Source organism: Felis catus, chromosome D4, assembly GCF_018350175.1.
Source record: "Felis catus isolate Fca126 chromosome D4, F.catus_Fca126_mat1.0, whole genome shotgun sequence".
Classification (NCBI taxonomy): Eukaryota; Metazoa; Chordata; class Mammalia; order Carnivora; family Felidae; genus Felis; species Felis catus.
In genome coordinates this window covers 24,221,462-24,234,616 of record NC_058380.1, presented here as the reverse complement: position 1 = coordinate 24,234,616, position 13,155 = coordinate 24,221,462, and the positions used below count along the sequence as shown (strand labels likewise).

The window sequence follows — 13,155 nt, the reverse complement described above, 5'->3', positions numbered from 1 at the left end:
TATATTCCTGGATTCGCATATTCATTGATGCGTACTATGTTCTAGACATTTTACAGAGTTCGTTCATTTAATTGTTGCAACAACCCTGGGAAGTGGGTTTTCTTATTTCTGATTGTTGGAGAAACTTAAGGACTCAGAAATTTAGACCTGTAAGACATTAAGGGACTTGACTAGTTAATAAAAGAGCAGGGATTTGATCCCAGATATTGTTGAACTGAAAAACTGGTTTTATACAATGGAGTCAAATGATAAAATCATACAATTAATTCTCTACTCCTATGGCTCCGACAGAAATAATATCAAGTTACTAACTTACTTCTTAGGGGTTAAGGGAATGCCTGCAGGGGCAGGGCAGGGAAAGAAAGATACTCAGGTTTTATGCAAGAGTAATTTGCATGTGTCCCTGCTTTCCTGCCATGGTATGTCTTGAGCTGCCAGTTTCACTTCTTCCTCTGGCACTACAAACACGTGAATGCTGTAAAAAGTGTATTTCTGCTCTCTGTTTGGATTTTTGGTTGAAAGCTTATGGAGCTCTGACTGTCATTATTAATAACTGAAAGGTGTCATTCTGGCTGACAATTCACATATCTTAGACTTAAGACTCAGAGAAGCAAGTAGTCCTGGGAGGGGACAGTGGTCTGGCTCACTCATTCACAGCGTGGACCTGCAGACCTGGAGACCTGGGTTCCACTTCCTCCTTTGCCCAGCTCCTCCCTCCAGTTTGGAAAGTGAGGCATGGAGAGTGACTCAGTGCAGTATGAGACAGATGTGTAGAGAAAGTGGGTGTGATACCCATTTTTCTGTTATTTACAAATGAGTTAAAATGCAATGGCTCTACCAGGAAAGTAGAAAAATGTCAACATTGCTATAAACAGTATTCTTTGCGTTATCTCTTATCTGTAACTTGGTTTAGGTCTGCCTAATGAAAAGTAACAATTTTAGGAATAAGGAAAGGAGAACCCATGCCATGCTTTATATCCACACGCGGATCTACTTTTCACAGTTGTGAACTCTCAGCAGTAAATATATGACACTTAATCATTAAGTGATTTAGATTGGTCTTCTTAGAGTCAGTATACAAACCAGGATTTAATATTGGCGATATTGTTATTATCATTTCCAAACTCTTCAAAGGTTATTAAATTTTATGGGCACCAGTGTCACCAGTAGACTTGTTTTAAGCCCCACCCCCTTCTGATTGGAGATTAACAAGTACAATATTTGTCTTCCTGTACTTGTTCAAGTGGAAAAGAACTAAACTGAGCTGCTGCATCTGATTGTTACCATGGCAGCCATTAACTGTTTTTGGTAAATTGAATTGCTTCCATTCCACTTTCCTCATACAGCTGTTCACCTTCCGTTCCTCTCATCCAAATGTGATAACACTCTTTTGTTATTGATAATGCCATCAGCATTATTTCAGCCAAATTAATTCTGCAAACATTATTGAGTGCTTATTTTGTGCCAGGCACTGTTTTAGGTACTGTTCTAGGTCCCTGGGGACAAAGAGAAGTATGGAATGTAGTTCATGACTTCAGGAAATTTGTAGTGCAGGTGAAACATTTCTCAAAAAATTCATGAAATAACATTTAAAGGTGAGAGGGTTTTTTTGCAAGAAATTCCATACATAGAGGACAGTCCAACGGACTACTATAACCGGGAACTTTCTTTGAAGTCTTGAGTTTTTATATTTAAAAAGGTCATGGGGGTGCCTGGGTGGTGCCTGGGTGGTCAGAGCATCTGACTCTTGATTTTGGCTCAGGTCATGGTCCCAGGATCATGGGATCAAGCCCGTCATTGGGCTTTGCACTGAGTGTGGAGCTTGCTTAAGATTGTTTCTGTCTCTCCCCCTCTCTGTCCCTGTCCCCAGTTAGTGGCTGCACGTGCTTTCTCTTTCTCTCTCAAAAATAAAGAAACAATAAAAAAGGTCATGTATTTGCTCATTTTTTCCCATAATACATTAGGGCTTATTTTAATATAAAATACTATATTTTCCTCCAGTGGGAACATTGTTTCTGTAGGAGGATGTGCCATTTTGCCTGGTGGCTTTATCCCATGCTTATCCAAGGGGTTTTCATGCCTAGTTTGAGAAGAACACATATAGATGTAAGAATGTTGGGCTCCTTTAAAGGCACAATGTGGTAGTGTTGACAGAGTTTCCCATTTGTAAGACCATTCAAGCTCCTGGCGTAAAATATTAAGCAAGTTTGGGTTAAACTCCCCAGTCGTCAGTAATTGTGATCTTAGAGAAGAAATAATGTTGCACGGTCTGAAAGGATGAAAATGGTCTCTGGGATGTGTGTCAGCACACTCACAAATTGGTTTTTACTTAGCAGATTAAAGGGGACTGTCCAGAGTAGTCAAGTGACCTGTTAACCTGAACTGGGCAGGTGTAAATGGTCTTCAGGGTCAGGATGGCCATCACCACTTCCTAGAGAACTGGAATTAGGTCAGCCAGCAGGTGAAACCAGAATGGGCATGGCCATGTGGTTATATAAGAGAATTCAGGAAGGGAAGATTGTACAGGGCCAAGAAAACTCCACGAAGCGGGAAGAGAAGGTTGGGTGAGAGATAGAGAACAGGCTTGTAATAACCTAGCCTGGCCAATTTCTTGTGCCAGGTGTGTTATGAAAGAGAGTTTTGTACCTAGTACGTAATAAATGTGCTCACTAAATGTTTGCAAAAACGAATGGAATAAACCTCTGTTCTTTGATTCCTTGGTTCATATATTGAGAATGCAGTTAGTTCATGTTATGTGCACTTTCTTCATTTGTTTTGTTGATTCCTTCCTTTTTTTTTTTTTTAATACTCTGGTGTGAGCTGTTTATGGTGTTCTAAGATCAGCAAAGAAAGAGAGAAATAGGGTGTGTGTGTGTGTGTGTGTGTGTGTGTGTGTGTGTGTGTGTGTGTATCTCTACATGCATGTGCCTATGGGTGCATTGAGCATTTGACCAGGGGTGGGGGGATGGCAGAACTCTTTCCTCTAGTTGGAGCTGAAGCTTTTCAGAGCTTCCTTAACTCCATTTGCTGCGAATTGTGTTGTGATTTGATTTCACTTTGATAAATCAGTTTAGAGCCCCATGTTTTCACAAACAGAAACATGAGGATCCAGCTGCCACCAAAACCACAATGGATTTGTGCATGGGCACAGGTACTACAATGGCCAGATTAGGGACAGACCCAAGGTGGTGCTTGTAAGGTAACAGGTGTTAGTGTGATTGGTGACCCACTAGGCAGGACAAGGATGCCATTCGTTCAGGCACCCAAATCAGTCCTGTGTGGTTTCTTATGGTTTGTGACCTTTCTACACACACAGTGTTGAAGGGGAGACTTTTATATTGACAATTTAGAAATAATAAATTTAATTGAGAAGAACTGAAACTACCGACCTGTGAGTTGTGTATGGGGTGTCAAAAACAGTGTACTTTAGCATCTCCATATAATTGTAGGGATGATTATGGAAATCGAGAGAAAGATCCATGGCTGAACACCAATCCCATTTAAGCAGGACATTTTTAAAACATGTAGCTACAAGTAGGCTGAAGTATAGTTTCCCTACTGCTCAGGGTTTCTTTTACATTTCCCCTTCTTGGGTTCCACGTTAGCCCTTTCCAGTCTGGTTGCATGCATTTATCTATCTATCTATCTATCTATCTATCTATCTATCTATCTATTTATTTATATTTTTGAGAGAGAGCACGCACGCACAGCTGGGGAGGGGCTGAGAGAGGGAGATACAGAACCTGAGGCAGGCTCCAGGCTCTAGGCTCTAAGCTGTCAGCACAGAACCTGATACAGGGCTCAAACTCATAAACCGTGAGATCATGACCTGAGCTGAAGTCAGATGCCTAATGGACTGAGCCACCCAGGCTCTCCGTGGTTGTCTTCTTTTAAATTTTTTTTTCAACGTTTATTTATTTTTGGGACAGAGAGAGACAGAGCATGAACGGGGGAGGGGCAGAGAGAGAGGGACACACAGAATCGGAAACAGGCTCCAAGCTCTGAGCCATCAGCCCAGAGCCCGACGCGGGGCTCGAACTCCCGGACCGCGAGATCGTGACCTGGCTGAAGTCGGACGCTTAACCGACTGCGCCACCCAGGCGCCCCCCTTCTTTTAAAATAGCATGGTTGTTTCATGCAGCCCCTTCCTTTCCATGGTCTGGTACAAGATCACAAGATGGGGAGGCAGAAGAGAGATAAAGGCAGAGAAAGAAAAACTCAGAAAGAGGGCTGGAGACTTGGAGCAAGAGAGGGTACAGGTGAGGGGAGAGGAAAGACAGAGATCAATAGATAGATGGACAGATTGGATAGTGCCTCAGTTTCCCCTCTCCACTGAAGAGGCCATGAGCCACCTTGAGACGGGAGAGGCAAATCAGCTTTGCTCAATCTAATTTTAGCTCTTGAGTATCTCCAAAATGTGGGTATCTTGGTGCTTTGGACTGTGTGTTTGTAGATAAGTATATGTTTTCTACTCATGTGGCCAGGAATATATCTGGTGCTCATCCGGCGAGATAAAGATTTGTTCTAGCCTTGAGACATGACAGTGGGTTGGATCCCAGTCCTGGAAAAGAATTAAGGGTGATTTTGCCTGTGTCTGATATTTACTTCTGGGGCTGGCTTTGGGATCTATCAGTGTAGTAGCCACAGGCTTTCCAGAATTCTCTGCCTTTTCTGGGTTCAGAAGTGGGGTGTTTATATGTATATTTATTTTCTAACTGTTGCTGGTCTTTTGCTTTTTGTTTTCTCCTCTATAGTACATCTTCTGTTGTAATTCAGTGTGTCATTTCCCTGCTGCTGAGCGGGAGAAATGTGTCTGTTAAGAAAACCGCAGCTCAGCCTCGAACCTTCCGAGACTTGCTCCTGGGCTTTGTAGGGGTCTGCCGGTGGCTTGGCTTTTATGGACTCTACTTGATGATGATCCCTTCTGGTTTTGATAGTTGAATTTCATCTCAAGGTGATAATTTCATTTAGGTCTCCTGGCCCCAGAAATGTATTCTGGCCTTCCTGTCCTTGGAAGACTATCTGTTCTGGCCATGTGGTTAGTGGCCTGCTCAGATTGTGAGATCTCACTGATTGTTCAGGTCTTTATTCTCAGGTTTTGATAAGGGATGATTTATCCCGCCCTTATGAGGTGGGCATAAAGAAAAAGGCTTAAAATGGGGTGTCCTTGGGAAGACTGCACTCCAAGAACCATAGACTGTTCTCTTAGCTTGTCTTTTAACCTGAAATTTTGATTTACTCCTCTCCCAAATCACTGTTCAGATTCAGGGTCATACTACTCCTATCACTGTACATATAGATATCTTTACCTGTTTCTGGGGGCACCTGGGTGGCTCAGTCAGTTAAGTGTCCGACTTTGGCTCAGGTCATGATCTCACGGTTTGTGAGTTGGAGCCCTGCATCGGGCTCTGCTGTTCATGTGGAGCCCACTTCACATCCTCTGTCACCTCCACTTTGCCCCTCCCCTGCATGCACTTTCTCTCTCTCTCTCTCTCTCTCTCTCTCTCTCTCTCTCTCTCTCTCTCAAAAATAAAGAAAAAAGAAAAAAAAAGAAATCTTTACCTGTTTCTTCATTTCCACCCGGGTTACACAATTATTTCATTTGAAAAATGGAAGTAGCACCATTGCACTGATCTGCCTCGAATGGAGGTTTGGAGGCTGACAGCAGAAATGGGACCCTGTAGGTGATGGGAGAGATCGGAGCGCCATGGGCGTTCAAATGCCTGGGTTTTTTCCTCCTAAGATGGTGTATGCAGTACACCTTCTTGGTTCATGTGTAACTTGTTAAAGCTGAGGCAGCTCCTGACTGCAGTGTGTAGTTGGAAGGAAGAAGCAGGAAGAGATTCTTTATCGTGGGCATTCAGGCTGCTTCTGTTTGATGACATCAGTCTTCTATCAGGTTGTAAAATGGAAAGTAAACACTGCTTTCTACAGGGAAGTTGTAACGGGGGAATATATGTATGACACATGATTTTCTTGGAGTTAGTTCCTCAAAAAAATTCCATTGCTTCAACTTGTAAATATCCAGGATTTTCCAAATTATAATTGCTTTTGTCAGAGCAGTTATAAAAGGAGAATAGTGAATTGTGACCTTTAAGGACTTAGTTTGTATGTCTTATAAAAAGATAGACAGATGCAGTAACTCAAACATGTTTCTGTAATTCTTTCTCTCATTCACTCAGTGTGCCTGCCAGTGTCCTAGGCACACTAGAGAGACTTTGTAGACTTGACCCTGACCTTCAAAGAGTTTATTGTCCCACCTTAAATACATAGGAGTTTCTGATACCTGAAGGACCTGGGATGAGGTATAATCTGAAAAAATACCTCTTGGCACATACCCTATGCTGTGGACGTTTCATGTCAAGAGTGTTTCTGAAATCAGACCCTTTGAGGTCTTTCCATGTGTACCTAGAGGAGTCTTAGAATCCTAAATGTTTTTGTTTTCATTTCGATGAAATATAACACAAACTGATTTGCACACGTTTGGAATCACCTGGATGGCTCCTACGTCAGAGATTTGGCCGCCCTGTTTCAAAGCCTGCCTTTGTGGTTAAGATTGTGTGGCATCCCCAGCACTGCATTCATAGGCAGAACAGTGCATGGTGATATGTTCATGTCAAGTGGCTGACAACACAAAGCAAAACTATGCCTGACACTTGAATTTACCAGGGTACCTTCTCAGGTAGGAAACAAAGGATGCACACACTAGAAATGGTAGCTTTCCCAATTCTGTGCTTTGACCTTCAGAGTATGAAAAATTGGAATTTCCACTTCAAATCTGAATTTTTCACCATCTTTTATAAGCTGGCATCGCTCACAGCACTAAGCCTACATCCAGCATGACAGTTCACTCATGAACTGTCCAAACTGTTGGATTGTCTGTGGTCTCTGTAGAAAGTGATGGGAGAGTAGGGTTTTGGTTGTGTCAATGTGCTCCAAAGAGCCACGTGCAAGCTGTGCTACCATATTGATGTTGGCTACGGTGATTTAGTTTCAGACGGAAGTGTATCCCCTGTCAGGTTAGATGAATGTTGCTAATTCTGACTTCATTGATTTTGTAAATGCATGTTGGTCTTCTAAGTGTTTTGGAGCTATAAGTATAGGAAGTTTATATATGGTTTATGTTTGTTCCTGGTTAAGCAACATGGTAAAAACAATATTTATGTCAACCCTGGAACTCATAGGAGATATTTTTAAGTAAGGTCTGCATGTTAATCAAGTGTGAGATACACTGTTCTAAAAAAGACTTGAAATTCTCAAGAACAATGTAGGATTGGAAATGTTAGTTTATTTATCATTGCTTATCAATCTTGTCTATCTCTTTTTTTAATTTTTTTAAATGTTTATTTATTTTTGAGAGAGAGAGAGAGAGAGAGAGAGAGAGAGAGAGAGAGAGAGAGAGAGAGACTGCAAGTGGGGGAGGGGCAGAGAGAGAGGGAGACACAGAATCCGAAGCAGGCTCCAGGCTCTGAGCTGTCAGCAAAGAGCCTGACGTGGGGCTTGAACTCACAAACTGTAAGATCATGACCTGAGCCTGTCAGATGCTTAACCGACTAAGCCACCCAGGCACCCCAGTCTTGTCCATCTTCTAACTTGAGGGCATAATACTGTTGAAGAAGTTCATCTTGAATGGTTCCCAATCTTATCATTTATCCAACAGAAGAAACTTACCTTTTTCTCTGTCCATCCTTCCTCCCTTCCTTCTCCTTCCTTCCTTCCTTCTCCTTCCTTCCTTCCACCCATCCATCCTTCCTTCCTATAACATGTTTTTATATCCACATGTGCCTGGGACTGGGCTGGATACTGGGTGTTTTAAAATAGTACACTGTCAGGGGCACCTGGGTGGCTCATTCGGTTGGGCGTCCAACTTCGGCTCAGGTCATGATCTCATGGTCCATGGGTTCGAGCCCCGCGTCAGGCTCTGTGCTGACAGCTCAGAGCCTGCAGCCTGGTTCCAATTCTGTGTCTCCCTCTCTTTCTGCCCCTCCCCTGCTCAAGCTCTGTCTCTGTCTCTGTCTCTCTCAAAAATAAATAAACATAAAAAAATTTTTTTAAATAGTATCCTGTTAGAAATCAGAGTTTCTTGGCCAGTTTGTCTCTATCCAGAGGTGATAGCATCAGTGAGGTTATAGAATGGGAAGAATCATGGGTGGATGGTCTGAGTTCAGCTCTTACTGGTGGTCAGAAATCAAACAGGTAAACTAAAATTCAGAGTTTCTTCCTGTCTTCGATACAGAAGTTGTATCCTTCTAGCTCCTATGATGGTGTTACAGTTCCATTGAGGGACTCTAGACACCTGTCAGATGACCTCCAGGTTCCCTTCTCTTACCATCCTGTGGGTCGTGACTGATGTCATGGAGGTGGGGGTCACAAACTCAGGGGTCTGGGGCCAGATGAGTAACACTGAGCTGGTGGAGAAGAGTCCGGGCCCAAAACCAGCCTCTCTGAACTGTGAATGATGTGCTGTGAATGATGCCAGCTTATAAAAGATGGTGAAAAATTCAGATTTGAAGTGGAAATTCCAATTTTTCAGACTCTGATGGTCAAAGCACAGAGTTGGGAAAGCTACCATTTCTAGTTTGCACATCCTTTGTTTCCTACCTGAGAAGGTACCCTGGTAAATTCAAGTATCAGGCATAGTTTTGCTTTGAGGATCCATGTTGATGTGAGCATGTGATTGCACGGTACCCTAAATTAGGACTTGGGCTGCTGCTTCCACTTCCCAAGTTTGTGGGCAGTATTTTTTGACCCAAAGATAGTCTCTCTCTACCACTGTTTTTTTTCTCCTGGATATTGTTGTACTTTTCAGAGTCACCTTGTTCAGGCTTAACAGATGTTGCTTGTACGATATTTTCTGCCTCCAGGTTTTGCTGCCCTGATAGGTGCGTCCTTGGGGGAGGAGGGCTGAGTTCTGAATGCATTGGGATGTCCAGAACCCCTTTTACCCTAATGTCTTTCTCTTCATTTGAAGCTAAAACAACATTTAAGGCATGTCACAGTTTTTAAGCATATCGTAATTTTTAAGACTTGTAACAAAGTCAATCAGAATGGAATGACTTCTGATTAAAAATAAAGGAATTTGGGTATAAGAGGTACTGCAGTGGTATTATCTTTTACTGTTGGAATACTTTGTCCTTCAGACAAAATTTTTCACAGATGAAAAGATGCTCAACATCACTAATCATCAGGGAAATGCAAATCAAAACCACAATGCGATACCGTCTCACAGCTGTTAGGATGGCTATTATCAAAAAACCAGAAAGTAACAAATCCTAGTGAGGATGTGGAGAAATGGAACCCTGGTACACTGTTGGTGGGAATATAAAATGGTGTAGCCACTATGGAAAATAACATGGAGGTTTCTCAAAAAATTAAAAATAGAACTACCATATGGGGTGCCTGGTTGGCCCAGTTAGTTAAATGTCCAACTCTTGATTTCCGCTCAGGTCATGATCTCATGGTTATGAGATCAAGCCCCATGTCGGGCTCTGCGCTGACAGCACTGGGATTCTCTCTCTTTCTTTTTCTTTTTCTCTGTCTCTCTCTCTCTCCCCCTTTCTGTCCCTCCCCAACACGCATGCACACTCATCCTCTCTCTCAAAATAAATAAATAAACATAAAAAAAAAAAAACAGAACTAGCATATGATCCAGCAGTCCCACTTCTGGGTATGTATACAAGAGAATTGATTAAAATGAGGATCTTAAAGAGATATCTGCACTCTCACTATCATTGTAACATTGTTCACAATAGCCAAGAGGTGGAAATAATCTAAGTGTCCACTGACAGACGAATGGATGAAGAATATGTATATAATACATTGGAATATCATTTAGCTTTAAAAAAATAAGGAATTCCCACAATGTGGGACACCGTACATGAACCTTGAGGAATTACACTAAGTGAAACAAGCTAGTCACAGAAGGACAAAGACTGCATGATTCCACTTATATCTTAAGTATCTTAAGTAGACTCCTGGAAGGAGAAAGTAGAATGGTGGTTGTAGGGACGGGGGGGGGGGGGGGGGGGGGGCAGGCGACAATGGAGAGTTCCTGCTTGATGGGTATAGCCTGTCAGTCATTCAAGATGAAATCATTCTGGAGATTTGCTCTACAATAATGTGCAGTACAGGACTGTCCACTTAAAATTTTGTTAAGAAGGTAGATTTCATGTATGTTTCTTACCATGATAAAAAAAGTTAAATATGAATTTTTTTCAGACAGATAAGAAATTTGAAGAGTTATCAAAGCTCTGTGCCTTGATTTCTGTTTGTGTCATTTGTTTCTGAGCCATCCCAAATACAGGGTCTGTGAAGCTTTGCCCCTTGAATGTACTCATACTGGCTGTTTTTAGGCAAGCAGGCAGAAACACTTGAGGTAATGACACATTCTAAGAGCACTCCCTCACCACACACATACACCAAGGGCAGTCACTATTCAATTTCAATTTTTTTTTTAAACAGTTTTGGGACATTTTATGAGAATGTTCAACCACAATACCTCATTGTGATTATTTACAATTATAAAATTATGGAGCATGTTCAGGTGGCCATTTTGTCATAATATTTTTGACCAGGAATATTTTTTAAATGTCTGGATATAAAGCAAACATGTGCAAATGAGTTATTCATTTTGAAATCCGAATGCAGTGGTGAGAGTATCACCTGCTGGCAGAGGTGAAAGGGCTCACGGGAGCTAGTGGCACATCCACTGACTTGTGGCTCATCTACAGGGCATGGCGGCTGTGCCATTTCATCCCTTGACGTGACACGATCACTTCGTAATTCTTGCTTCCATAGAACAGAGTTATAGTCTGCTCTGGGCTGGGGTGGAAGAATTCTGGGAGAGTCCATCGACATTTGCTTAGAAAATCCATGTTTTAGGATGTTCATATGTCATGCTTTCTGACTGAAATGCTATAAACCAGTGTTGGTGTTTGTGATGCAAAGTATTTTTTCTTTTCCTCCTTGGGGATCCATGGCACAGCATGTACTTCACAGTCTGGCAGAAATGGTTAGCTTGGGGATGTTAATGAATGAATTACAGTACCGGCATTCTGCTCTACCATGGTGTATGCATTCCAGAAAGACATAATATTCTGCAAACACATAGGACATATGAAGAAGGATAGGATAGGGCCAACCACTCAATATTGTACACCTTTGTAACCAGAACACTGGAAAAAAAACCCAGTAACAACTCTAATAAGATACCAGCACAATAAAAAAAAAAAGCCATGTTAGATTAAAAAAAAATTTTTAATGTTTATTTATTTTTGAGAGAGAGATAGAGAGACAGAGTGTGAGCAGGGGAGGGGCAGAGAGAGAGGGAGACACAGAATCTGAAGCAGGCTCCCGGCTCCTAGCTATCAACACAGAGCCCAATGTGGGGCTTGAACTCATGAACCATGAGATCATGACCTGAGCCGAAGTCAGACGCTTAACTGACTGAGCCACCCAGGAGCCTCAGTCATGTTAGAGACATAGACATGGAAATACAACAGCCCAGGAATACCTGCACATGTTTTAAAAAACAAAAATATAGGATATTACAGTTTAATTTTTTTTTTGAAGATTAAGGTAGCTTGATGGAGGAGGTATATAGGTTGTGGCTGCTGAGTTATAGGGACAAGGACAAAATGCACAAAGCTCTGAGAGAACCAGGACAAAGCATGTGGACCATCTGTGCCAAGAGGAAGGCCCCCGGCCGAGTGGGCATTGTGTCGGCCCTGTATTTACCTCAGCTGCCGCTGCAGCTTGGGGAATGGACTTGCATTTGGTGGCTGTTACTTGGGGGCACAGAGCCTTAATATGCTGGGAAACACAACTTCCACATCAGCATCACTCACCTGTTGACCTAGGAAACAAGCTGGTTGATGCTATAGGAACACACATTGTGGTGGAGCAGTCCTGGTCTTCAGTACAAATTCATGAGGGGGCAGGGCCAGGCACAAAGCCAGCGCTGAGTGGGAGGTTGGTTCTGTGTGTACAGATTCAGAGGCTTTGTACTGGTCTAAGGGGATAATGCATTGCCTTGCTGCTAATAGATTATAGTGAATAAGCTGTCTTTAGGCCAATAAAAATCCATCAGTCCCCAAAAGTCTGCAGCTTTTTCAGACAGGTTATTACAATCCTAATGAGCCCTGTGACAATTAAAATGTTACGATATAGCTGAGCATTTGGAGCCCTTAAAAAGTGACCTACTCCATCGAATGACACTTAAAGTTCGTATTTGCCAACTGAAAAATAATTCAGTTCTTATTGAATTCAATTTATTCAACTGAGTAAGTTGAATAATCTTATTCAGCTCTTTTAGGCAGTGCTAGCTTGTGTATGCTGTGAAGCTGGTATATGTTTGTTTATGTGTGATTAGCCCCAAAGTGCAATGATGTCAACTACCATATTATTTAGGGTTCCCTAGAGAAACAGAAACTATAAAGTGTGTGTGTGTGTGTGTGTGTGTGTGTGTGTGTGTGTGTGTGTGTGTAAGAGAGAGAAAGGAATTTATTTTAAGGAACTGGTTCTTAGATTGTGTAGGCTGGCAAGTCCAGAGTCTGCGGAGGTAGACCAGGAGGCTGGAGACCCCAGGAAGAGTCATTGCAGGCAGAGGGACGGGCAGAATGCCTTCTTCCTCCGGGGAGGTCAGTCTTTTATCTTAAGGTCTTCAGCTAATCGGATGAGGCCTGCCTGCGTCATGGAGGGGAATGTGCTTTACTCAGAGCCTACTGATTTAAATATTAGTGTCATTTACAAAATGCCTTCACAGCAACATCCAGACGTGTATGACCAAGTGTTTGAGTACAGTAGCCTCACCAAATTGACACATAATATTAACCACAGCCACTAAGAAACTTTTTCAGATGTTCCCAGTTTCTGAGATTCCCGATGTCTTGGGAATCAGTTTTGAAAAGATCAGAGACCATTTTAAAAATGCTTCTAGGTTATAAAATATATACCAGAAAACTTGTGGATATTTACTTGAATCTGGAAAAAAAACCCCGGTACGTATGTTATATTCCTCCCGTGCCCCTTCCAAATGCCTAAACAGTCCAAAACAACATTCCAAATTTCTGTGGCAGCTTTCTGTGGTTCCTGTTATTTTTCTATCTGCCAAGAAAAGGCTTGCCCTGCATGTGTTTATGGCTCTGAGATGCCCCC

General features: G+C 42.2%; 1 protein-coding gene across 3 annotated transcripts in view; it reads left to right on the top strand.

The window, feature by feature from the left end:
- RASEF (RAS and EF-hand domain containing) overlaps nucleotides 1–13,155 on the top strand; it is a 79,690-nt gene that overhangs the window by 1,107 nt on the left and 65,428 nt on the right. The window lies entirely within an intron of this gene.